General features: G+C 44.8%; 1 long non-coding RNA gene across 1 annotated transcript in view; it reads right to left on the minus strand.

The window, feature by feature from the left end:
• Window positions 1–2,321: 2,321 nt before the first annotated feature.
• Window positions 2,322–27,951, minus strand: part of LOC137862588 (uncharacterized) — a 42,499-nt gene continuing 16,869 nt past the window's right edge. The window contains exons 4-9 of the long non-coding RNA XR_011100414.1: window positions 27,858–27,928; window positions 25,683–25,834; window positions 24,305–24,401; window positions 21,902–21,924; window positions 3,747–18,193; window positions 2,322–3,092 (exon numbers count right to left, since the gene is read on the minus strand). This is a non-coding gene — a long non-coding RNA (uncharacterized lncRNA). The remainder of the gene's footprint in view (window positions 3,093–3,746; window positions 18,194–21,901; window positions 21,925–24,304; window positions 24,402–25,682; window positions 25,835–27,857; window positions 27,929–27,951) is intronic.

A 27,951-nucleotide genomic window follows, 5' to 3' on the forward strand; every position in this document is an offset into this window, starting at 1 on the left:
GGGGGGAGAGAGGGGGGCTGGCGGCTTCTCTCAGCGTGTTCAGTAAGCATCGAAAAGTTTTGGGGACTTGAAATATGCCTCTTTTTTGTGCACTTAAAATATATCTTTTTTTTTTTTTTTTGGTGGACTTAAATGTATCTTTTTTGTGGACTTAAAATATACCTCTTTTTGTGGACTTAAAATATATATTTTTTATCTTTTTAAATGCACAAAAAATATATATATATATATCTTTTATGCATTGAAAATATACCTCTTCTTTGTGGACTTAAAATCTCTCTCTCTTTTTTATTTTTTTTCTCCTGGACTTAAAATCTTTTTTTTTTTTTTTCAATCGGGTGATCCCTCCTCCAGCAGACTTTAACTGTAAGCAATAAGGCTTGTAAGTAACGTTAATGCAAGCAATAAAGCTATATAGAAGGGAACATCTTTTCTCCTGATCTCTGTGTTTTTTGTTTTTTCTTTCTTTTTTTTTTTTTTTTTTTTTTTTTTTTTTTTTTTTTTTTTTTTTTTTTTAAGGCAGGAGTGCAAAGCTCCTGGTTTGCCTAGGAGGACATGGAATGGATCTCAAGCTCTGAGATCCTGAATTATAAGTTGTGGCCAGGTCTGCCTGCACTGGAGATGCCCCGTTTCTCCCTCCCCAGGCCCCAGCAATGACAGGAGAAGAGCTGGGGTGTGCAGCAGTTTTCAGCACTGAGCCTGGCTCTCTCTGCTTTGCCACGTTAATTGGAAGAGCCAAGAAATGGGTATTTGCTGGAGACTGGCAGCAGCTCCTTCCCTGCCAGCCTGTGGACACCCCACTGAAGGGTCAGCCTGCGCCCCATTCACACCATGCCTCACACCCTGGGGTCAGACCGTGGCTAGAGCTATTTACCACTGTAACAGCAGTACTGATGGTCCATAATAATGGCCAAAAGCTACTAATCACGCCATATGGAGGAAAATTATTTGTTTATGCTGAGGAAATGCATCTGACTAGCGGGCGAAACGTCAGTTCTTTTTGCCTGCAGAAAGATGCTGTGCCTCTGGTGCAGTGCATGCTCCATTCCCCCCCGGCTCATTAGCAGCGCTCGTTACTGTCTTCTCAGCAGGTTTTCTCCAAATGCCTTGCTGTTTCCCAGGCTCTTGGTGCCACAGAGTGAGATTAACCCCAAGCTCTGGTCTGATAACCATGCTGAATAGAAAGTTAACAGCCACTAGTGTGAGCTGGAAACCCAGGAATTTGTTGAACTCCTCCCCAAGTCCTGGTTTTCCAACTACTGTGAAAAGGAGCCCTTCTTGGGCATAGTTTGCTTTTGCACTCAGCTATTTAATTCTGGAGCCTGAATGCCACGGAAATAGTTTACTCTGGCCTCACACTGGTGAGACCTCCATCTGCTGGTGGCCAGGCTCTGGTGCATGCTGCCTTTGCTGCCAGGGCCCCCACATCCGACCAGGCCAGCAAGGGCTTGGGCAGATACCCAGGGAATTACACTGTGATGGTCTTCCTACCTTATCTTCTCTTCTGTTTTGCCCCCCAAAATGAGCAGGGGTCCCAGTTCTGTTTTGCTCATATCACCATGCTGCAGTGCACTGATTTTCCACCATCTCCTACAGGCCTTTGCATCAGCAGAATGTGGCTTTTCAAATATTATTTCATCAAAACACCAGTGTTTCTGTCTGCTTTCCACCAATTTACAACAGCCATAGTTTGAAGCAGTAGCGAATCACACTGAGGTGGACCTTTCACCAGTAAGAGCTGTAGTAACTGTTTGCAGGCTCAATATATGAGAGAAATAGGTTGGATCAAAGGCAGAATTCACATGAAATACCTCTGCAGAAGTAACAGGAGAGTTAAATGTAGATATAATAAAGTGAGAGGCTTGGTGAATCTTTAAAATCTATGGCCAGATTGGGCCACTTGTTCATACAAAGTAATTCTGATGCCTTGAGGAATCTACTTGGTCTTAGGGGGACAGGGCAGTGAGTAAGCAATCAATCCTAAAGACACCGCACACCCTGGGGAATCCCCCTGACTTGGTGGGTGTGACAGCGTACAGTCCCTAAAGCTAGGCAGGTTCATACAGCTTGTCAGAAGAAAAAAGAAAAAAAAAAGAAGAAAAAAAGAAGATTAGGATAGCGCAAATAGCATCTGGTCCTGAGTAATTAATATTGTAACCTTGCTAATTCCATAGCTTGCTGACCTTTCTGTTCCTGAACGAAACGCTAATCACTTCCCAGAGATCCTTTGGCAACTGTCTCAGGGGAAGTCTCCCTAGAGACGAGGAAGCTGAAAGCTGGTCCCGCTTCTCATCGTGAAACGCTGGCCTCTGTCAAAAGAGATGTCAAGAAATCGCTCATTTAACTTTCTAGCTGCCACGATTTAAAAAACAAAAATAAAAGCAGCAGCTGTTTTCATTTAAAGGCACCAGTGGTGATGGGAGCAGGCCAAATTACAGGCTCTGAGGACTACTCTGCCTGCAGTGCTTGCATCTACTGGAAGTGCCGTTGGTATGACGGAAAATCCCATCAACCATTTTATTCAGCAGTGGCAACTAGAGACCACGCTTGCCCTTTGTACCAGGCATTTATATTTCATTAGTTTATATACTGTGACCAGCTGGGAACTTGTTCTCTGCTAATGTCTGATTTAGAGGCTTGCACGCAGGAGGAATGGGATTTACAGGTACACGGTGGAAAACCAATTGCCCTTGATCTTAGCACAGCGCTGGGAGCTGCAGCTACTTCCAACAGCAAGAGCAACAAACCTGTCAGGCCTCCCACCAGCAGCACGAGGCTCCTGCTGTCAGCCTCTGCCCCGTGCTCTGCTGTTTCTTGCACTTCTCCAGCAGAAAGCTGCAGCTTCTCACCTGGCTGCCTACAGCACTCCTGCAACCGGGCAGCTCTGTCTGCTGTCCCTGTAGCAGCTCACGTGGGGTGACACAAAGAAATGGAGATGCTGAGATGTTGCTTCTGGCTGAGGTGGGAGCCAGCTGCGGGCTTTTCTGCTCAGGGGAAGGCTGTGAAGCCCTGCAGCAAGCTCCTGCTGTGGTCCTGGTGCACAGTGCTCGAGTCAATGCACAGCTTCTCTTGCATTAGATGGAAACATGCTTCTGGAAGAGACGGAAGGAAACAGTTTTTTTGTTGTGCCACGTAGGTCACAGTGGATAACCAAGGGGAGTGAGCTCTGTTCCCACCCCTGTGCTTCCTCTGATTGCCATCCAGCACCAGGTGCCCCATGTCTCTTCTGAGGTTTGGAAGCTGGAATGTTCAGTACATACCACTGTTCAAATCCACCTGGCACTGTAGAGCAGGAGCAAACCATCAAGTTTCATCAGGTGTCCCCAAAAGCTGGTTTACAGACATCTGGAAGAAGGACTGGCACGTGTGGGCAGGATTGTCTCATCGGCTGCCAGAAAACAAGTTCTTCTGTCAGCACGGTGCTTCCCCAGTGGAAATGGCTGGGCTTAGACTGGTAAATAAAGATGCCACGTGCACGCCAGCGTGTTTTGACTTGATAGTCTGGTGACATTAGCGCTGGAGAGCATCCATGTACACAACAGCCAGGCAGCCTGCCGCTGGGAGCTGCTGTTAGCTTCTAGGAAAGCAGAGTGTGCACACAAAGTCTTTGTTTCGAGTATCACAGCATCACAAACAAGATACCCCTGGTACTGAAGCCAAGGAACAGCTTTTGTTACACTGACAAACATCTAAACCCAATAAAAGCCGTATGAACACACCACTGAGCTCCCTTTCACTGCACTCACCAGTGTAGCATCCCAGTGCCTTCCAGTTGTGCACCAAGAGAAGTGACTGACAGCTGGCCAAACTTTGTTTCAAAGCTCTGCATCTGCAGCTGGGGACATACAAGGTGGGAAGTCTGCACGAGCAGGTGAAACCAAACCTCACAGAAATTTGTTGTGAGCTTGTTAGGGTGCTTGGGAGCCCAGCTCTTCACAGCCCTCCATCTGTGAAGTCTTTGGCTGCCATAAGCTTTTTCCCAGAAACTCTTCATCTTTATCCCAACTGAGGGCCCAAGGCCAGGAAGTCTATATAACACAAATTTGATAAAAGAAACTTTGTTAACAGCATGTTTTATACCTTCACGAAGGTTATAAAACATTATGCTAACCTGGGCTTTATTAACTTGGAAGTGTGTGACTCAATAGCAGAGGCAAGCCCAGTGTCTTAGGATGAGAGTGGAGAGCTAAAACTGCTGAGAAATTTCTATGAATATTCCTGTTTTTTGGACTTTGGTGACTATCTATTTACATCGACTTGTTCACGAGCAGAACTCCAGGCCCAAATGATCTGGTCTTATGATCTGCAATTGCCAGCCAGCCAGCAGCCAAGATAAAATGGGAAAGAGAGAGAGGCTGCTGGTTTAAGAATCTTGTCCAGGACGCCCCCTTTCTTAGCACAGCAGCAATGAGCACATGATCATGAACTGGGGTGTTTCATTCCCCAGCTCCTTAGAGCTGAGTAAAGGCACATCTGTCCCTGGGGGCACAGTGACTGGACGTGCCCTGGGAGATGCTCACGGCCACATGCAGCAGCTCTGCAGCCTGGCAGGACACAGTGTGCTGGAGAATGTGCTCTTCCTGCACCGCTCGCTCATGTTGCTGCTGTGCACACACCCTTTTGAAGTGACTCCAAACAAAAATGGAAAAAAAAAAATCAAGAAAAAGCAACACATGCAGTCCAAAGCCAGCCTGACCCTGTAAATAACAACATAAATTGCCATCAGTGGTCAGGGCAGTGCTATAGAAGTCTCCTTAACCACAGAATGAGCATGCTGAGAAAGTTCCCTTTCTCCTTAAAACCCTGTGTTATAGGCAGGGATGAAAGCCCTGCATCTCCTCGTCCTCACGTCAGGGAAGTTTGGGCAGGTCTTTCCATGGGGCTGCAGACAGCACCTGCAGCTCTCTGGGATGGAAGAGGAGGACTCATTTTGTGCCTGAGAACTCCAGTGGACCGAGTCATCCTTCCAGTCATCAGTGCTGTACATGTTAGTGTGCAGTATAACAGTGTTCAGTTTCAGTGTGCTGCCTGCCTCCTTCCAGGGCTTGCCGAGTCTGTCCCTTCTCCCCTTCTCACCCCGTAACCCTGTCAGCACAACCAGGCCATCTGGAAACACTGACGTTGCTGAGACCCCCTACAACAGGGCAGACTGGCCTTGGAGAAAAAGGAGAAGGAAAGAAGGCAACAGAACGGAGCAATGTTTCTGATGACACCTGTGTGAACTAGGTACTGCCCTCACTGACCACAATTAGATGAGTCTTTAGGCTCCTAAATCCCGTAAGTACCACTGAAACATTCCCTCATGACTAAAAACAGAGTTTCTTGTTTACTAAAGGGGGAAAGATTAAAATAATCATCATAGTCTAAACAGTATTCGGCAGGCTGTACCCTGCATATATTGCCACAAACTCAAGCCCATAATTGTTCCCGCAATTTTAAGCACAGAGAACTAATTGCATACACCTAGGCATGACAGGGCTGGTCAAATCCAATCTAAATAGTTTCAATTTCTTGGAAACCTGGCTGAGAAATCATATAAATATTCCTTGTCCAGCAATCCTCCATGACTCTGTTTTCACTATTCTAAGAAGCCTGCGATACTATTTTTGTTTAGACTAAAAATAATAAAGGCTACTTTCCACTCCTCTGGATGCCCTAATTGAATTATGTCTGCATTAATAAACCCTAGCACTGCTAAAATCAGACAGCCACCTACCCATAATGGCTAGGAGTCACAGTGTCTGCCTCCTCCAGAAACTCTATCCAGAGGTGTCTTTTGCAAGAAGTGTAGCCCTGGAAAGTTCCCAAATCAGGTTAGTTGTAATTATGGAGAGGAGAAAGCGCGTTCCAAGTCTCTGAGCCATCGCAGAGAAAGCGCAGCTGCCTGGTGCCTCTCTTTTATAAAGGCATCTTTCAGACAAGGACTTTGGTCCAGTGTTTGCACAGTCTGCTGTAGATAGGACGGGACAGGGGATAGAAGGGCACTGGATTTGAGCTGGAGCTTTTATTGCTACCACAGCTAAGGCAGAGGAAACAGCCCAAGCACCCTCCCAGACCACAGCCCAGACAACTCATATCAAAAGGTTGCAAGCAAAGCCTTAGCCCCTTCTTGCAAATAATGACTGTGGAGTGAGGACTCATGAGCTCCTGCACTGTGTTCCTAGAAACATCATCCAGCGAGTCCCAGATTTAGTTCCCAAATGCTTTTAGGTGCAGCCTGGTGAGCATACACTGTCCAGCCTACTCTGGGTGACCCCTGCAGCAGTACCAGTACCACCTACAAGATCACCTCTCATTTAAGCACAGGTGCTCTGGCTGCCTGAGTTGCTGATGCTCTGCCTTGTTCAGGCCATGGCCCGACTTCCTCTCAGAGCACTTTGCTCGTAATGTTAGCACTGCTGCAAATGTTAAATAGTCTGGCTGCTACCGAGTCTACGTATTATGGCAGCTAATGCTGTACTTGTTCAGCAGTCGCTGTATTTCCAGCTGGTTGCAGTGGGCTCTGCACTTTTCAGTGCAGCTAAAATAATCCACAGAAACACCCATAAGCCTGACCTTCTCTGAGGTTTGCTGTCACGAAGAGAGGGAGAGAGAGAGAAAAAGCTAATTCTTTTCTACAGATGTTCTCAGCACAACTGTGATTTCAGCAAAATCAGAGAGCGTTCAAGTGCCTCGCTTAGCTAAGGAAGCGAGCACAGTCAAATGCACTCCCCAGACCTTCCTTCCAACTAACAGTGCAACCAGTGTCATTGAAGAAAAAATTAGAAAAAAAAAAAGGCAAATACTGGGGATTTTTTTTCCTGTGATTTCTGTGGTTAAAGCTACAGCTAAAAGCAGCTGTAGCAGGTTACAGCAGAAACTGAATACGCTACTGTGTTGAGGCTTGATTCAGTGAACTGGGCAGTCTGAAAGGGAAATTGATTTGCAAACTTCAGAAATGAATTTAAACAAAACAAGATTCTCTCAATGGAGACATGCTCTTTTCTCAGAAAACACTAGGACACAGTACAGGACACCTCAGGCATATGTTGCAATGTTTAAAAGCTGAAGCAATGAGAGCTGCACTGAAGCTTGCTCTGTTTTACTTCCATTTGGCGTCCTGGAGCTAATGGAGTGGAGGAGCTCCAGCAAAGTGCTTCAGCCAGACTCTCAGTAGCTTATGCCCTGAAATGCCCCTGCCCAACAAATCAGTACTGCAGTCCTCTGTTCCTTCAGAGGCTTCTCCCAAATATGAGACAGGAGAGTAAATCCTCCCCCATCCTTCCAGTTTTGCAAGACTAGGAATACCTAATGGCTAATAAGGAAATGAAGGGCTGCTGCTCAAATTGCAGGGGTGGCAGAGAAGGACATGCTCTGAATGAAGTATAAATCCACACGGTACTGCAACATGGCCCTCATCCAAGCCTGCATGGGGAATGGGGGCTGAGACCCCCAGCACAAAGCTCCCCTTTGCACCATGAAGCTGGTTAGGTCCAAGGGCTGCTGCTGTTTCCCAGAGCCCTGTGCTGAATGGGAATCAAATGAATCCCTCTGGGCTGGGAGGACCAGCCTGATGTTGCTTTTTAAGGATGCAACCGCCTGTGTGGAAAAGCTTCGTGCTGCCCTGCAAAGTGGCTGTAACTTAACAGCAAAAAAATCAAAGAGAGGGAACCATGATTATACATTTTCTATAAATACGGCTGGCCCAGAATATAAACTCTTGCTCCATGCAAATAAAAAATCAGGAATTGTGGAAAAAATGTAATAAAGTTGTGTTATTCTGCCAGTTAATCCTCATCCACACTGCAGTGCAGTATATATGGTTTTACTGTCCTCTCCTATTCTGCTCTCTTAGCTTTATTTCCCCGGTAGTTGATCTGTGGCCAACAAAACTATTCTTGCAGAGCCTGAGGGAGGCTCATGGTGCTAAAGCAGCCAGCCATGCAGTCAAGGCTAATGCTGGCTTTCCAGGACCTCCTCTCAAGATTTCCAAAGCCTGACAAAGTGGGCACAACTCCATGGATCTCGTGAGCCACTGTTTGACTACCCAGGAATTTATAGTTTTGCAGTTGCTACAGCTTTAGCTAAAGGAGATATACTTTGCTAGTTAACATTTTCCAATGAAAGCTTAATTGGAATGTGCAGTAGCCAAGAAAAGAAAACCATTCTCAGCTGAAGTCCCTAAAATGTATTCTGCAGTCCGTCAGGACAAGTGCACATTAGAGACAAGCCTAACCCTAAATCCCACCCTTTGTGACCAAGGATAGGAAGGGCAATGAATTACAAAAAGCAAAATCTCCTCGTTTTGAGCATAGTATCCTCAGTACCTGTCGTGGGTTCAAAGAAGTCAACTCCATGTTGACATCTGAGAAAGCAGTCAAGGAAAAGGAATCAATCAATAGCTACATGAAACCACTTCACGTGCTTTGTTAATGTGTTAAATAATAGCCGAATAAAGTAAGAATATGTAACAGCTGAGTGAAATATTAGACCACAGAGAAACACAGGGCAGTGCTAAAAGCATCAGCTTTTCCTGTGAAGAGAAGTGGTGATATTTCTATACAGACTTGGCCAGCAAATCTTTCCATCCACTCCAGCTTTTCAAACAATTAATCTCATGGAAACCAGAGAGGGAAATCCTGCTGGGGAACCAAATGCTTTAAAAACAGTCCTTTGGTGAAAGGTCCAATGGCAGTGAAAGCAAATGCACCTGACTTTCTGGGCTGCACTCAGAGAAACCTCCCTCTAGTTTCAGTGACAAATGGGAATATCTCTGCTCTCCAGTATCTAGCCTTTCTTGCCATCTTTAAATCACATTAAGTGCAAAAATGGGAGGGGGATATCTTTCCTTACCTAGTCTCAGAGATCTGTTTTTCTTCTTCTCAAAAAAAACCCTTCCACCTGCCTGCTGTCAAGAATATTGGCTGCAAAACCCATCAGCAGCCTTTTAACTGAAGAAACCCACTTAGCACAAGCATTTTCAGCAGAACAGGGTCTGAACCTCCAGAATCAGAAGATACAATTTCTAACAATACAGGACCTGTTGCCAAATCAGCATCTGCATGACCTTACAACATGAGATGCTCTCCTACAGTGTCACCCAGTTCAGGGACAAGGACAGATTTGCAAGGGTTCAGCCCTGCCATAGAGTGGGAAAATGAAAAGGAGACCTCAAGTGCGTTTGGTAAAGAAGGGCAGAGAAGAGACAGCAGTGAGCTGCCTGAGTTAGATAATGGGACAGGAGTAGGGAAAGCAAGTTATCCAAGAGACAGACCGTAACAGAAGGCGAGGAAATGGACTGTGCTTCCACCAGTTGTTTCATACAGGTGCTCGCATGCACAGCCCTGCCTGACACCAGAAGGCACATCCCAGACATGACAAGTTTCAGTCCAACACATGTTGGTGGCAGAATTTATATTATAAAGAAGGAGAAGAACCTCCAGCATAGGCCAGTAAGTGGTCAGAACAACATTCGATAACACATTTCTTTCATCTTGGTCATCAAACAGCTGAAACACTTTGGCTGAAATTTAAAGCAAATTAATCAGCATGAAGCAGAAGGCTCTGGTTGGGAAGTTTCAAACCAAATAGCAGCAATTTGGCAAAACTGTAAGCAGCTGAAATGAGTTATTGTTGCTGGAAGTGCTGATCTATTTTAACAATAGGTGGTGTACCTGCATCACTTACTGTTTGCACAGAATCTGGTATTGCAACGACGAAGGTAGAAAACAAGGCTGGTAATCACTAGCACTTAAAGCAGCATAAGGAAGTCAGGGAAAGCAGCTTTTCCTTGGAGTCAAGAGGTAGTAATACCACCCTCTCTTGCAGTGGAAACACTGGTTGCTGAATTTTAAATTTTCACAGATCAAAAGAAAAAAAGCCCTCCAGGTCATTTCTAATCCATGCAGTTAACCGAGCCCATGAATTCCAAGATCCTCTCAAACAGACAGCATCTCATTTCCTAATGCTTTTTGAAAAGCCTAATAAATGAATTGAATAAAGATGAAACGAGCAACATTTTCATTACCCATTCCAACACAGAAGCCAGGACTGGAAACATCGGGGGAACACCACGGGTTGAGTAGGCAGGTGCTGTAGCATCTCTGCATCACAAACATAAGGATGAAGGTGTGGGTGCATTATAGAAAATGTAAGCAGAGCTGCATAGGGGCCTGAAATGGGAGAATGAACTGATGGAAAGAAGCAGCACGCAGAAGGAGCGCACAGTGGGTGCACCAGCCTACAAGCTGGATTGACAGTTGTGTAAAAAAAGGATTAGTATAATGACAGCATCCTGGGTTTTGAATTTAAGTTCTTCAGCCAGGTTCTAGAGGAGTGTTATAGCTATTACCTAACCAAGACAGGTGAATTGTCAAAGCAATTTCAAACACAAAGAACCCTCAGGACTTACTGAGATGAATGCTCTTGCAGGGCCATATTCTTTGGGAAGAGACTTATATACATTGACATCAAGAAAAAATTCAGTGGTATGTCCCCTTCCGAATACATCAGCAAAACAGCAGCAGGACCCAAAAGCCACATTCACTGACAAGCTCTGTTCCCAGTTACCACGTTGCACAAGTCCTTTGTAAAACCAAAAGGAAGTGGATGTGAATTCAGAGCTCTGCTCACACATTCAGCAGGACTTCTCACAGGCAGGAGGAAAGTCCAGTGGCCCACAGAAGTCAACAGCTTTCTCCCCACACTTCTGCTCTGGAAAGGGGGTACTTGATTCTTTCTGGCCAGCTCCAAAAGGGTTTTAGTGATTTGACTGTAAAATGCCTTGATTCAGAGGGGCTGTGCTGCCAGACAAGTTAATGCCATGGGGAGCACAACACATTCACGGCTCTTTATGGCAAAAAGAACACAGCCAAGTGTACAATGAATCCTGAAAGCCTTGTAGGAGCCCCATAAATGTTTCCAAATGCTGATGAGGTGAGAACATGGAGCTCTGTGCCCTACCAGTAGCCGCGGGTTCCTTCCCAGTTAACGACCTCTTTAACCAGTTACACATTTGCTCCCATTTTTAGTCCTCTGTTGCTCATTTGGCTGTTGCAACGTGGCCGTCTAATCCACGCTATCCTCTTCCAAACACAGAAGCTGTGACCGCACAACAACTGAGCAGGGACAAAGCAGAAAGTAAACAGAATTATTACTAGAGAGGCATGAGAGGCTGTTCTCCTAGGGGCATGATCCTTGCATCGAGGTGAAGTGACTTGCACATGATTGCGAAACACGTCAGTGGCAGAGCAAAATAGAGGGTTGAGGTAACCTGTTTCCTAGCAGCTTACTCTAAAAGCACTCATCTGTGCTCCTAATTGCCATCTAGATAATTTCTTTGTAGGACATCCAGGCTTACTTACCAAACCAACCTCCTCCTACCTCCCGAGAAGGTTAGAGGTGAAGAGGGCCGTGTGGTTCGGTGCTGAAGGTCAGCCTCTGATGACAAACTTCTGGGAGCTGTGGTGTTGGCTTCTGTGGACACCTGCACAGCCTGCACCCTGTGAGGGCAGTGGTGGTCTCATGTTGCAGGAAGACAAATGGGTTTAGAAGCCTTCTCCCCAAAGCACCCAGTGTGGTGACAGAGAACCAGGAACAGCCTGGTCTTAACTTGTACTGAACACCCATCCCATGTGAGTACCGTGGACCCAGAGGGTTTTTCTGACTGACTGACCTGCAAGAGAGCCTGGAGAGGGGTGAGCAGCCCTCCCACAACACAAGGTGGGGAAGGGAAGATGTGTGACTGCCTGGAAGCAGCCAGCAGGCAGCAGTCACAGTCTCCAGGAGGTTTTCAGAAGACTGCAGGTTTGGCTCTAAAGGAAAAGGAGAGAAAAAGCTGCAGGACTCTGTGACATCCAGTGAAGCCAGGCATTTGGCTGAACCTACACAGGTACATGGGCATGTGGTGGAAACACAGATCTGCATGGTTCTGAGGGACTGGAAAACATTCAGCCTTCTACTAAACTCTCTTTATGCACAGATTTATTTTATATGTTGAGGCTGAGGGTCTCTCACTGTTCAGGAGTATACAGAAGAGTTAATTTAATCTACTATGAAGTGCCACAGTGTGGTGTGAAGTGTTTCATACACAGATGGGATTAAAAGGTCTCACTGAATTGAAAAGCTGAGTTAATTTTGATTGCATTCAAAAGGGTCAGAAAACAGAAGAATGAGAGGAAAATCTTTTTCCATAGGGTGAAAGGAGATGGAAGCCAATGACAGTTAACTTACAGCCTCTTATGCTTTCTGAGTGTTAATGTTAAGTCAGCTAGACTCCTGTCAAATTATCTCCTCAAGAACTAATTTTTTTTTTTTCCATTCACTTCAAGTTCCTGGACTTACACATCTCAGTGTAAGTTAACTTGAGACTTCCAGACTAAAGGGGAAAGCTGTTATTTTGCTTCAACTTGCCCAATAAATATTGTATTATCCATACAGCCAAGCATCAGCATACATACATAGTCCAGGTTTTTATCATTTTAGCAGGTTCTCCCTGGCACACACACAGTTTGAATCAAACCACCTCCCCCAGAGGTTGCATTCTCCATTGTAGCACACAGACATTCTGGACTAGAAAATAAATGTTGCGGATGAATTGGCTGAATTTCTAGAAAATCTGATGTTCTTTCTGGGGAGCACACCAAGCTTTCTCCCTATGCCGGGAATGCCCTAAACCCAAACCCATGCTTTCCCAAGGATGCCCACTGAGGCAGGAGGCTGCTCTGCCTCAAGCTGTTCGATCAGGATGCTCACACCCAAACCTGTTCCAGGTGCTGCTGACTGACACAGGGAACAATGCCTTTATGAGTACAACACAGCCTCTATCTGCAGAGAGCTGTTGCTGCTCTTTAAAGAGCAGCCAAGAGCAGAGTGTGCTCTCGCATCCCTCCAAGCGTCTGTGTGCGTCTGGAGGGACCAACGGCTGCAGTGACGGCCACCAAGGGCAGAGCCACCAAGGGGCACGTGCTCCTGAAACCATCCCCTGCATGTGTCCTTCAGTTTGTCTAATTCCACCCTTGGCCCTCACCGGCATCATAGCCCCACCCCAGCAAAGCCAGCGCAGACAAACCCTCTCCTCACGTTGTTTAGGGGAAGGCACATACATCAAAGCCCTAATAAAGAGGAGCACACTTCCCTCTTTGTGCTCAGGGAGCATCAACTGGAAGGGAGCCAAGCAATTACCAAGCCCTAGAACTAAAAAAAAGCATTGAACTCATTACCCAGAAGACTTACAAACTGAGCCTGAAAGAGATTATAAAACCCCATCCGAACAGGCACAAACAGCAAAGCACCCACCCCGCGGGAGGGAGAGCGCTCACACCCCGGCGGTGGTGGGCAGTGCTCTTGTAAGCGCCAGGGCTCTAACAAATTCCTCTAACACCCCTCAAAACATGTGCCAGGCGGTCAGTCCCACCCCACCAGGAGATGCCTGGCTGAAATCACAGCAGTAAATCAGCACAGGATGGCTCCCCAGAGGTCAGGGCTCTGCCGATGAAAAACCTGCTGGCAGCCCGCCACGTTGTGCGGATGGGCTATGCTCACGGACGGTGCCTGCAGTTGGCTTGAGACCTGGCTTGTGACGTTTGCATAGCCTAAATATGTCTGGCATTTATTTCACAATGTTCTTTTAAATCTTAGGAAGCGTGCGCTTTGGCTGTTTCGTTGTCTCCTCCCTGCTGCGGTTACAGGGAAATGGATGACTGATGATTCTGTGATTCGGTGTGCAGATCCTCTGCCCCGGCTCGAGCAACACTTACCAACGGGTCACAGCTTTCCCAAGTATAACTGCCATTCAAGCTGACCCTAAACATCACACTGGCATTTTGCTTTTTGGCTCTTTTCCCCCTTCTCTGGACTTGTGACAAGGAGGTCACTGACAGAGTGGGCTACGACAAGCTTAGAGCTGTGATTGACTGTGTAAGATCACAAGATCTGTTTGTTGCAACCCCTATAAGTAGGGGAAAGACATGGCTTTGAAGTAGAGAAGGTTTTTTTTTTCTTCTTTGCTTTCTTTTTTTTTTTTCTTGAGAACATCAAATCTCCCGGATCAGACAGGCCTTGCCCAAGGCGTCGTTCCTAGAAAAAAAGGATTGTTTTAGCTTTAACCTCAAACTGCACCCTGAGCCATGTCGGGCCATGGGTGCAGATGGATGTCAACTCCTCCGGCTGAATTTTCAGCTGGCCAGATGCAAGCCAGCAACAGGCCAGATGCTGCAGGGCTGCACGGGTCAGAGTAAAATCCCTTCCCCAACCTGCAGGGAAGGGTGCCCACATGTGGACAGGGCATATCTGCCTCGTACAAACTGCCTGCTCACTAACACTCCTGCCTGGCCAGCTCAGAGTCAGCTTTACATTTCTTCCTTCCTTTTTTTTTTTTTTTTTTTAATAATGTACTTAAATACAGTTCTTCTGTAATTTGTACTTGCAACCACTTGGCTACCAAGTGAGTTGTGACTTCTAGTAAATTACTTGCAGCATCACCCATCTATAGGAAACAGCAAAAATTAAAGCAACAAAATTTGCAGGGTTGCTTGGCGCATCTGGCTGCCTGATGCCAGTTGCAGAGGCGGTGGCTCACTCTTTGCCCTCTTGCCGTGATGCCAGGGATCTAACAAGGCAGCTGAGAAGCTCTGAATGTTACATGAAGCATGGTTTAATCAAAATAAAATATCCCAAGCACATTGCACGTATTGATTTGTAACTCTTACCAGTGGTTGTTTTCATAAAGTAATTGCAGGTGCTTGCTCTTGTGCTTGCAAAAAGAGTGGTCAAACCTTAGTCTGCCTTGCTGAACAGTCTCTGCATCAAAGATCTCATGAGAGGTTTGGGCACTTTAAAAGGATCAGCAATTATCTGTGGCTCTGGCTTCGCATTTTCTTTCCTTGCATATCCGTGCCAGCAATAATTTAGCATTCATATAACAGGAGGAAGCAGAATCTGACAGTGGGGGATACAGCTGAAGTGAAGCAGATGTCTTTTAAATTCGGAGCACATAGAGCATAGAAGCACTGACTGATCGAACACAAACCAGAAGTGAAACCAGAAAAGCCGAGAACTACAGAAAAAAAAAAAAAAGAAAAAAAAAGTACACAACAAACTTATTCTTAAAACTCTTCCCTTCTTTGAATACCTCGTTGCACTGCCAAGTAGCACAGGTAAGGAATTTTCAATAAATTCAGTCCTTTGTTGACCCTGTCTCTTGCATTATTACTTTTTGGCACAGCACATAGGACACCTCTGGGCCAAAACACAAGTGATGTTGAAAGTACAACTGCTCCTTCCCTTTGGGAATGCAAGTTTTCTGATAGTTATATAAACACATTTGGATTTTTTTTTTTTTTGGATATTCATCACATTAGCAATTATACTATTAATGGTGAGTCAGAGAACATTTTGCTGACATTTTAAAACACACAACTTAAGGTCAGAACCTCCTAAACTTCACAAAGCAAGCAGACCTGATGTGAAACAGACTCATTCGCCCTGGTGGGACTGCTCTAATGAGCAAGGATTTGCAGCATGTGATCTCAGGTTGGGAACTATATAGAGCTGCTTCCTTTTAATTGCAAGGCACTGGGCACATCCAGGCAAGAGCAAAATATAAGGATAAAAGAGCAGCTCTGGAGAAACAGCAGATAATTATAAAATGAAAAAGAACCAAGGGTGGAGGTGTTTTTTTTTTTTTTTTCCTGGTTAATCTAGGAAACCTATTCAACCAAGGCAGTAACCAGTGGTCGTTAGAAAAGTGCTGTGACACGCAAGCAGCCAAAAAAGCTCCAGTCCAGGCTTTCACAATAATCACAGACCTGAAGACAGACTTTCAACTTCTCTTGGAACAGCTCTCCCCTAAAAGCAGCCCCGGAACGTAACCCCCACACCAGAGGCTATCTTTGGTGCAGAAACCCTTCTGGATAAACCAGCGCAGGGAGTTTCTTGGCAGAGGAGAGGAGTTACTTATAACTCTGCTTTGGCCGTCGCACAGCACAGACAGAGGCAGGCAGGGAGGCTGGTGGAACTCGGCTGCTTCACTGTGCTGCAGCTCACAGCACATTTTGCTGAAATTTTGATCCGTGCAGAGCAGACAACTGCCCCTTCTCCCACGCTTTGCTCACATCTGGATTTGAGATAAAGATGAAAAAAAAAAAAAAGAGGAATACAATTCAACTTAACACACAGCCTTTGCTTAGCATATGTGCCCAGTTGTTCAAATCATACAAAATAGTCACTTTTACCTGATTTTGACGGAATACCAAAATATCAGCCCCTGTGTTCTCAGGAAGTCTGCGGGCTCCTGGGCTCTTGCGCGCCTTGGCCTGGCTGGTGGCTGCGTGGCAGAACCACACAGGTTTTGCTCAGCTTTGCTTTTTGCCTGGGTACATTTCTATGAAAGCCGTTTCCCTGCCATAACCACAAAGGATGAGGTAAAAAGGAAAAAACTCAAAGGCTGTGAGTGAAACCGTTCTCGAATAAGGCGACATAAGCCTCACATAGGGGAGATTAAGCTTAATCTCTGAAAAGGGCCAGCAGAAAAGGCTGGTGGACTTCAAAATGAGCTACAACAGCTGTGTTTTGGTTGGCCTACAACTGCTCTCCCTTTGGCTGCTGCTGGCTCTGCTTTTGTGAGCAAGACAGATTATTAAAATACGGCATTCAGGCTCCTTTGTAGCACACTGCAGGGACTGAAGGTGGTACCAAAGCTAAGTGGGGAGGTAACGAGGTGCTCCTGCCACAGCAGAGCCAGTGCTCATCGGGCAGTGCTGCCCGCAGGTCGAAGCAAGAGATACCATTTATTGGCTTTGAGCCTGTCTTTATTTTTGTTTCAGAAACACCTTTTGATAGGAAAATGCATGCCCTTCTGTCTGTCTGGTTTAACCGCTGGGTTTAATTGGCCTTTTTTTTTAGAGCACAATAGATAAATCAGCAAGATGCGGTGAAAGTCAGAATAAATTGAGCTCAAAAGCTTTTCATTACTTACTAGTCACCACAGAAGGAGAGGAACTGCTCATTTTCCATGGTAATAAGCTATGCCACCAACCTGAAGAGTAGCTTAAAATAATTAACAGTACCAAAAAAAGAAAGGGTGTGTATAGGAGTATCTGTGGAGCCACTCCACCCAGTACGATAGGAAAAAAATGAACTGGGTGGACCTGCATTCCAGTGGCAGCTCTGAACGACTGCGCTTTGTATTTCTGTGCCCGGAGATATACATTTCTTGCATGCAATCACAAGCAATGAGGAAAAATAAGAGGCAACTTGAAAAGCAAAGCAAAGCAAAACAGAGCACTCAAGGAAAAAAAGGAAAAGAAAATAATTTGTTCGACAAGACAAAGAACAATTCACTGTGTGTGCTCAGGAGCGCTGGTTTTCATCTTTGCAGTAATTGTATCGTTTATTAGGTGATGTTTCCTGTGATGGTATTTAGAGTTATTGTGCAAGGATGTCATAACATCCCTGTTTATTAGATAACTTTGGGGATGTTGCTGTGGGAGACTATAAGAGAAAATAACAAGAGAGAAATTGTCTGAGAAAGATCAGGTGTGCTGCTTGAATACGAAGAGCACAATGCACAAAACAAGACAGGGGAAATAAACAAGTAGCAACCTTTTTTTTTTTTTTTTTTTTTTTTTTCCTTTCCCCTGCAGGTGTAAGATGCCTGGTATTCAGCTCTAACCTTATGACTAGGACATCTCTCAGACCGATGAGAATCAGGAAAAACTGGGTGCAAAACCCTTGGGTCCTACTGCAAAGGAGGGAGCTGAAAGGAGAGATATGGGCACGGAACAGCTGGGAAATCTGGGAAAAAAGGAACCTTGAGGGGACAGAAAGGTTTGTGCCGCACACACAAAAATGTATACTATGCTGTTAAACTTTTCTTCTTCAGAGGAATTGCTCTAAATGATTTTCCTTCCCTCTGAAGGGTTTTGGAGTAAGGCTACTCAGGAGTGCTGCTGATGGTAGCCTTGGAACGACCAAGCGCAGTGTGTGCTGCTCCAGTGTGGGACTGGAGGTTAAGGTGAGACAAAACCCAAAATACAGAGGGTTAAGGTCAGACAAAACCCAAAATACAGATGTATTGTCCATGCCCTTGATTAGTCTGTCCTGGTGGACTGGCCTCTGGCATAGCTTCAGGCAACGTGTTGTACCTTATTAGAGCTTTGTTAGTCCAGATCTGGTCACCATCACTTCTTCACTGGTTTGTTTCCTCAGAAAAGTCCTAGAAGAAAAGACAGTGCCACTCACTCAGCCTTCATGACAAGAAATCGAAGCAACTTAAAAGAAAAGAAAATGGAAGGTTCAGTTTTGCTCAGAAAAATAATAATAATAAAAAGTTGATATCAGCAGTACAGAAAGAAATATCCTAAGTATTCAATTTTGTTTTCTGGAGTTAAATCAACTTGATTTCCTCTCCCTCAATAGGATGTTCCTTTGGTATTTAATATCTTTCCTCTGTTTTGGAATGCCAGTCTTGTTGTCGTCACTGAAAGAGATGTTAAGAGTCCTCAGAGACTGCACTCATGAATAAATGTTAAATTCATTCATTTCCTAAAAATCCATCATCTTGGCTGCACAACGCTACCCGAGGCAACAATGCTGCGAATGGGCTGTGGGGCCCGCTCCCGGACTCTGCACGGCCCTGGAGCATCACTACTGCCGTCGGCTTTGCCAGCAGATTTCAGGGCAGCGGGGTCAGCCACAAACCACTGGGCAGCAGCAGGATGTGCTTGGTGTGCCTCGAGGAGGAAGGGCCAAATCAAAGCCAAATGCTCAACAATGCATAAAGAATAAGGGTAACAACTGAGCTGCAAACTCACCTCATCCCAAGCCTTCTTTTTTTTTTTCTTTTTTTTTTTTTTTTTTTAATAGTTCAGATGTTTTCGTCTCTTACTTCGCCGTGCTGTGTTTCTTGTCACTGCTGTATGCACAAGGCTGTCACTGCCTGGGTTGAGCAAGGCTGGTCAGAAAAGAACAGACTCGATGGAGGATGCGTCTGCAGGTCAGGCAGTACACTTGGGATGCTCGGGAGGATAAAGCCTGCACACAGCTATGGCTTTACTGTGCAATTATTCTTGATAGCTGTGGCTGGTTTATGGAGCTAGGAAGGTTTTTTCTTATTTAAAAAGTAAGCTTTATGGATCAGCAACAAAATGGTAAGGCGTGTCCTTGCTCTGAGGTTTTTATTTACAGTTGTGATGAAGGAGAGAAAGAAAAACTTGGGTTTTAGCTCTTCAGAGTTTGGAGAGACTGCAGTTAGAAAAATCACCTTTTGACTTGTAAAAGGAGCACATTTGATCTGGGAATTGCTCAGACAGGAAAAATCAATATGGACTGGTATAATTTGTTATTTACACAAAGTCATTTTACTCTTGACTGCTAAAGGCCTTACACCTTTTATTAATAGACATTTTTCAAATAGATTGCACTGAAGACTCTAAAGCCACACACAGCTCTTCTTCCCCCTTGGCGGATGGTTGAAGTTTGGGGTTTAAGGAAGAGGTAAAGCAGCCAAGTGAATGAGGGAGACACCTGCAAGGCTGAGATCTGACCTGGGCACTGGTGACATTAACTATGGAAGCCAGTTTCTACACAGAGGCTTCAGCTGGGAACCTGCTTTCCAACAGAGCCTCTCTGGATGCCCAGCTGGGTGAAATCCTCCTCACCAGTGCAGCTCCAAGTGCAGGATCAAACCAGTGAGTGAATCGCAAGGTGTCTATCCCTATAAGCTTCATGTCAGATGAGGAAAGAGCATGGGATAACTCATCTCTAGGAGCTGCAAAGCAAAAAGCTAGTTGGGAAAAGATTGTGCTCAACAGGAGAGATCTGAGACCAGCTGTCAAGCTCCTATGTCCAGGTGGGTTTTATCATGGCAGCATCATAACCTGTCCCAAAGAGCCCCATAGCAGAGCAAAAGAGAATACCATCGTGCTGCTGCTTTCTGCAACAGCATTTTAGAACTGACAGCAACCAGCATAACCATCCAGCTTTGTTCATGTGGAGAGAAGAAATTGCTCTTTGCTTTTTGCATGCTGGGTTTGTTCTGCACTGCAAACAAAAGCAGTTGTCTAAACTGACTCTGTCTTAATGCAGAACCAGATTATTTCCTTTTCTTCCATCTCCATCTGCTGCCTGCTTAGAGCTACCCAGGTTTACCATATTCAGTGCTTGTGATTAATGCTTTTGGCAGCAGTATTTTTTTTCTATCCTATTGCCATGTTGTCTTCTATATTCAACCCACAGAACAAGGGTGGCATCCCAGTGGTGAAGTCATGTGCTCCAGAGCCCTTTCACTGCAGTACAGAACTGAGTCTCTTTGAAAGTGCAGGTGTCATTTGGTCTGAGGTGCTGTGCTTTCAGGATGGAGAACTGCACATGCGGATCTGAGGCCTCTTGGAGCAACACTGTCATAATAAAAATGAGCCTGGTTGTGACAGTTTCCATTATGGTAAAGCAGATGAGTTCCTATCTCCTTTTGTCAAAATTAAACACTTTTGCTTGGCCCCAAAAAAAAAGATAATTCCTCCATTTGAAATGCAGATCTGATATTTTGCTATTCAATTAAATTTCTCTGCTTCTCAGATAGACTGCAATTGTTACTCAATTTCCTAACTGTGGCACTCTGAGGAGGGAGGGGTGTGCTCACCATTCTTCTCCCCGAGGCTGTATTTTGCATCTGCAAGAATCAACCTAGAAAAATATCTCATGGTGCAGCCCTCCTGTATTTGCTGTGCCACCTCCCTTGTAAATACAATCCCTTCATTAAAACGAGCATATTGCCCTCTATCCATTCCCTGTCGCTTCCATGACCTCGGGAGGTCAGAAAGTCCACCCGGACAACATCATTCCTATTTGAGAATGACTCCAGTGAGCAGAACATGGGAACATACACATATATGCTCACCCCTTAAAAAACAAACAAACAAGCAAGAAAAAACAAAACAAAACAAAAAAACAAACAAACAGGATCTTTCATTTTATGTCAATCAGCCCTGAGAGCATCCTTTTAAGAGGCCTTACCTTGGTGGATTGGTGAGAGTCTCTCAGAGTAAAGCTCTTTCTGATTCACTTCCTTCACTTCAGATGCTCTTTGTTCCTTCTGTTTGCACTTCATCACACCCACACATGCCCCTACCACACATCCCCTCCTGGCCATCCTTCTAAGTCTATCATCTGGTTGCACATCAGCAGAATTCAGGCTCCTTGCTCCAGCCACCCCTAGGAAGAGGGGATCTCCATCCCTGTCTGGGGAGCAAGAAACGAGCTGCTTCCCCTCAGCACATCCGTGCCAGGGCACATTTCCTTGGGGAAATCTCCCACAGTCGGGACGTGATTCTTTGTGTAGCAGCCCAGGTAGCACCACCTGACCTTATTGTGCAGTTTTTAAGCAGTGTTGAGCAACTAAGTGCATCAGGAATGCCAAAGCTTGAAGTAGTGCGGAGTTACAGGGGAGACATCTCAAACTGAGATACAGAAGGGACAAGGGATTAGTTACAAAATCAAGATGGAAAGGAGTTATTTGGAAGCTTTACCCCTTCCCATAACTACAGATTCAGTGAAGCATTTTTTCTGCACTGCAGTCATAGCCAGCAGCATATACAGAATAAGGATTGAAATATTTTGAAGTGCTGTCACAGTGTGAATGATTTTCTTTAGAGCATAAAATCAGACTGCAAAGTTATTTTCTGTCTGTGGCGACACAAGAAGAATGTGAATGTGATCAGATCTGGCCCTGGGCATAGAGGAGAGCAGAACTGGCCTTAGCCAGATTCTCTTTTTTTATTCAGAGTCCTGCTAAGAAACACAAAATCCAAAAGAAATTCTGAATCTGGCTGGATGTCTCATAAGAGGAACAGGATTTCAGCATAGCTGAAACAGCATGACTTTGATTATTTGAAAACGCATGATTTAATCATTTCATTATGCATACCTTTTCACAGCAGGCGCCACAGCCTAAAACAGACAGAGACAAGCATTAGATGAAACAACATACTTTCTAGCTAAAGAGATTGGAATCAAAGAATTTAATCTTGCAAGGCACCGATATCCTTGCTGCCTTTAGACTTGGCTGCAAACAGCAGGTGAGCAGCACAGCGCACATGGAGCCTTAGCGAAGCGCTCTGCCTAGAAGTGACATCCCACAGGATGGCTTTGGTTTCTGCCTTCCACAGGGCACACCTGCCCATGTCTCATCTCCCTACAACACACAACATGCTCAGAGTGCTGTCAGTGTCCTGACACCCACCCTTAGCCCAGGTTGCCCTGACCACCCTTAAGTCCCTGCCATGCGTCCATCCTGTGTCTGTCCAGGCTGAGGTCACCACAGAAGGCACCTGGGTCTTGGATCTGTCAGTGGAGCACCCAAACAGCTCTCTGCATCAGTCAGTGCCCTCAGAACAGTGTCCTTGTCTGGACTCAGAGAGCTGCTCAGTAACAATGCACAACACCGTGGGCTGGTTCGCAGCAGGCGGTCTCATGGTTAGCATGCGGATACATGATTTTTCTCCACACAGAATACTTGGTCTGCCCCTTTCAGTGATGCCAGATGCTGTTCCTCTGCTAGGAAATGGAAACAACCAGGGACACAAGCAAAGCTGACCAGCAGTTCAGCAGCACCCTGACACGGACATGCTCGTGATGCTGCATTATTTAGTGGGGGCAGTGTCCAGAAGAACCTGCTCTGACTGCAGAACAGAGCCTGTGTTCACATCCTATCGCTGCCAGCCTCCACTTGTTTTGCTTGAGCTAAACCAAATGGCCTCCAATTTCTAACAGAAATAAAAAAATGTATATGAAAATCCCATGGGAAGAAGCCCCCAGACACGAGCTTATGAAATATTTCACAGTGCTGGAAATGACGAGTTTGACCCGTGACTTGCAAGATGAACACAGCCAAACAGATTGTCCCCAGACCTCCTCCGGAGAGGACACCTGGAGTATCCCCACCAAACAGCCCATGCTAATGGGCTTCAGCCAAGTTTGTGGAAATCCACTCTGAGAAAGATCAAAAGCTGCAAATTCATTGTCTGTACCCCAACCCTGTGCAGGTACGAGAACCACAGCAGTGGGAATAGCGATGCCACCCTCTCCCCACTGGAAAGGCAGCTGAAAACACCAACCAGTTTCATACAGATCTAAGCTGGATTCACCCAGTGACCCAAGGAGCCAAAGCTCAGTCCCAGGCCCTAATACCTGGGCTCATGGCCAATTAAAAGGTGTTCGAAGGCCAGCAGAGTGCCAGAGAGCGCTTTGATCTCACAGATCCTGGCCAGATGTGTAATAGCTGCTCAGGTGTTTGTGCAGGTATCAGTAACAGTCCATGCACATCAGACAGACAGCTTTCTTCCTGGGTTTGCTAACAGAAACAGCAGTTGCTCACAAATCACAGAGAACAGAAATAATCCCTACCTTTTTAAACATCAAAAATTGTAAAGCTTCACAGCTGCACGGTTCTGAAATTGAATTGAATGACTTGACTTGCCAAAACCTGAGATCAGAGTTCCAGGTCTTTCATGCCACAGCTGAAAGTATCAATAGCGCTCAAAGAGGAGCACAGAGCGGCCTTTCAAACACCGATTGTGGCTTTAGAGGCACTATTGGGTCTTATCCTTCTAGCACAGTAGCCTCGATTCAAAGTGGGTGTGGGAGTAAAGCAAACTGTTTTTCAGTGTGAACATTTTGTTATTTAAAGGACTGGTTCTTCTTTCTGAAGCTATATCTAAAGCCAGTTAAGGAATCTGTATTTCAATTAGTGTTTGAATTTAAAATATAACACATTTGAGTTTTTTAAGTAGGAGAGCAGTGGTGTATTTTCTCTGCAAGCAATGCAGCAATGATTCAAAAGCAATATTCTTGCAAGCACGGACTTGATCATACAGAAAGGCTTTGGGGATGAAGCATTAAATTCCCAGAAATTGCTTTCCCCATTGATCGAAAGGGTCCCAGGCCTGCTGACTTCTGATGCTGTAGGACCATGTTGCTCAACCAGAACATCTCTCTGCTTAGACACAAATCTCTTGCCTTCACACGTTGCCCCAGTACGTGAAATGTCTCAGCAGCTCAATGTCAATTATTTATTTATACCCCTAATGCCCTTTTGAGTTCTGGCACTGTTACTTGCCTAACTTTTGCAGAAGAGAAAAACAAGGCATAGTAAATCTAAATAACCTGTTAGCTTCTATTTTGCTTGTTGGTCATTGTTTTATTCATCACTGGTAAACAAAATTTCATTAACAGTAGAATAACTAATTCCAGCATTAAGATCAGAGGTGATTTTTTTTTTTTTTGCAAGCAAGAGGAAGAGGATGTCAGCTTATGTCAGCTTTTTACTCACCATACTCTCTCTTCAGTCAAGCTGAGCAAGAGAGTTCAGTTATGCTAAGAGAGGCATTTCCAGTCTCTCACGGACCAGGGAGACAACCTGTGGGACTCTAACAGGAAAGGAAAGACTAGATTTGTACATATGTATGCACATATATGTAATATATATATAAACATACACACATATACATATATAACATAGATTTAGGTAGATAGATGACTACATTTATGTTGACAGATGTAAACACGCAGAAACCATAACTGCTGTAAAATGAACCATTTTCAAAGCACATCATTCTGGTCCTGAAAACCCTAGAATCTTTTTTTCCAATAACAAATACATCCTCTTCCTGCCTATCCTGGACCTCAGCTGCAAAACGCAGAACCACTTTGTGTCATGGCAGAGAAAAGAAAAAGGAAAACAAAGCCAAGACAATGAAAAAAATTAAATCCCCTCTGCTAATGTTGCCAGCACTTTCTGAATGAACTCTGGCGTGTCTGTGTCTGATGTTCACCTAAAAAGCAGAGCAGATAGTCAAAAAACTCAAGGCCAATTCAAAATGGTCTGGTTATGCTGGCACCAAACCAGAAACAACCCAACCCCCTGAGCTGTATGCCTCTTCAGTCCAAACCTTAATTTCAATTTTCCTGATATCTGGTCATTGTATTCAGAATGCCCCAGGCAAGGAGCTGCATTTGAGTACCCTGCTCTTTTGCAGTGTTTGGAAAGCAGGATCCAAATTTAGCATCTTGAGCCCACTTAGACAGTGAATGACTTAAAGAAGAGGAAAACGAAAAAAAAAAAAAAAAAGAGCAAACCTGCTGCTTATTTTACATTCTCAAGCTTCTTTGAATCTGTACAAATGCTAGGAACCAGCCAGACAACAGATGCATCAGGAAATTAGCTTGTCTCTTCCAAGAGCTCACATTAAAATGAAGAAAGAGATAAAGATCAGGAGATCTGATGCCCTTTGGGGACTGTTGCTGGCAGCTTTGCCTTCAGGTGATAAAGGGGGAGGTGGTTAATCCAGGGCAGACACGGGCAGATAGCATTGCTGTACTTGTACCATTCTGTACAACATTAGTCCAGACAGGAGTCTATTAACAGTGTCTGATGGAAGCAATTGTATTATTTATTAAACTGACAAGATCAATTGGCTGCTTTGTACCAGTATAAAGAGAACTATTGTACTTTCATGTCCTTTTAAACACAAAGAATAAAGCGCTCCCCAGGGTGCTTTCATGGGCTGCCTTCGATTAAGAGTTCTTAGAACATTTGATATTGTCAGAGATCAGCTTGCCAGATCCCCAACTGGATTTGCCGCCCTTACAAAAGAAGGGAAGATGGTAGCAATTATAATTAAAAGTGAGCTGAGAAGGAAGGACCTTACCTGACTTAGACGAGTGCTTTTACTCACTCTTCCCACAGACTAGGCTCTCAGACCTGAGGGAGACTGACCTGCTTTTATAGCACCAGCAGCAATGTCAGGAGTAGCGTCACGGCACTGGTAGCTGAAAATGGGATGTTAATTCTCTTCTTCACCTGGAAAACGTGGGGGGAGAGGCAGTTTCTAGGGCATGAGTAATTTTCAATAGGGCCTAATTCTGACAGGCCCTATTATTGTGTAAATTACCAGCAGGTTTTAAGATGGGCTGTGCAATGTGTCTCTATATTCTCAGCTGTAGGAGATGAGGGCAGGGGGAAGGCTTTTTCACGACACCTCTGATTGATAAAGCACTTGGCTACTACAGCACTCTCGTTATTACTTTCATCCCAGGAGCTGAGAGCAGCTCAGATGCAGCATGGAACGTATGCCAGACACAAATATTTAGGAACTGGTGCCACTGTGTAGTTAAAGGCCTTTGACTCTACAGTTTCTTTCTCAAGGGAAAATCCTGAGTCCATTGCTATTTAGGACGTGATGCTAACGAGGTGTGTTAACACAAAACTTTACCTGCAGGGGGTTTTGGGGAGTACATCCAGAGGATGCAATTTTATAAACTACACAACAAACAGTTTAAGTTAATTTGGAGTGGATAAATATGCTAACATTGTGGCATACTTAATAAATCAGTAGCAATACTCTCTCAGTGCAGATATTTATGGGCAGTTGTGGAATTTTCCAAAAATCTGAATGCCCCTTTTACTATGTGTTCCTAAACAGAGGTGTGCACTGACTGCACAGAAGCCAGGCGCCAGCTTGGAGTGGGGAACAAATTTTTCATGGGTACCAAAGCAGGGTTATTGTTGTTGTGGCATGATAAGCCACATTTGTCTGTTTGTCACCCTAGAACTGAAACCTCAAATGTTCACATTCAATTGCAGTTGCTTCCTTTTCTATTAGATTTTGCCTGGTCCTTGCTATTAATACAGAAAATACATACATTTCATGCTGAAATCTGTACGACCTAGTGTTTCCAGTTAATTGCTGCCCAAAACAGTTTCAGGACCAGAGGCAGATGACAGCCACATGACATTGGCTTCTGTTCAGTTCCCCGCTCTTCTTTATTCCCCTATTTCTTGCCTATGCCACTTGGGTGTGCAAGCCTTCGCTAGCTCCAGGCTGGATAGCATCAGTTTTGAGTGAGATCTTAAAAAAAAAATACTCAGATTTTCTCGTATTCTACTTCTGAAACGCTAATCTGCAATCTGCTGCTGCTTTATCTCTGCTGAACATAATAAATCCCAGAATTAGAGCTCAGCATCAGACCGTGCAACTCTTAGCATACCGACATAAACCAGCAAAGTCTGTGCCCCACCTTCCGGCTGCCAAACAGCACTGCACGAAAATCATCTGTCAAAGGCTTGGTCGTCAGGAAAATTAGTACCTTTAGGTATACAGTGCCAATTGTTACGACTTGTCAAAATACTGCTCTTTCTTGGCTGGTGAAATAAAAGGTGGCTAAAAACGGATTAAGAACAGCATCCTATGCACCCACAGTGGAGATCTGCAATGCAGAACGATTTGTATTGTTACTAAATTTAATGAACCTGTGGGCCTGTTTAATTTTACATTTTTTACAAGCTGATTTCCAAGGTGCCACAACATCACACCATGAAGTCAGTGCTCACAAGCACAAGGGGAGACAACGCTCAAATTTTCCTGCCGCAAAGCCAGAAGTCCCTGTCCTAGGTTTGGGTACTTGATCCCTTCAGGAAGCTAGATTGCTAAAATGCCCTGTAACTGCATTACTATTGCTAGATTGTTCATTGTAACAAGAAGACAACAGGGAAGATATTGAACGGTGGAAAGAGATTGCAAGGAACTACCTGTAGAAATAAAAGGATGGAAGAGCAAGGTAAATATTTGTAGTGATGAAAGAGGACAAGGAACACAGGCAAGCACTCAGACTAGGCCATCACCAGTTCCCAGGCCTACAATTTCCCTAGATTTGAGGACAGTTGGTGCAGACAGACACTGTAGTGCAGCCAACTACAGAAGTTTTCTCGCTCACCTTTAATGTATCTATCAAGAGATGATTTATTAGTTTTCTTACAAATTGCATTGAGAAAACAAAGCCATAAGCCTACCATTTTATATGTAAAATTGACAGAAAGAGCTGACCTTGCCTGCAGGAGTAGCCAAATGTGCTCACAAGATGTTCTTGACGTCTTAAGCCATCCTGTGATCCTAGCCTGCACAGAAAAATAAGCATATT

This window comes from Anas acuta, chromosome 11 (genome assembly GCF_963932015.1).
Source record: "Anas acuta chromosome 11, bAnaAcu1.1, whole genome shotgun sequence".
Classification (NCBI taxonomy): Eukaryota; Metazoa; Chordata; class Aves; order Anseriformes; family Anatidae; genus Anas; species Anas acuta.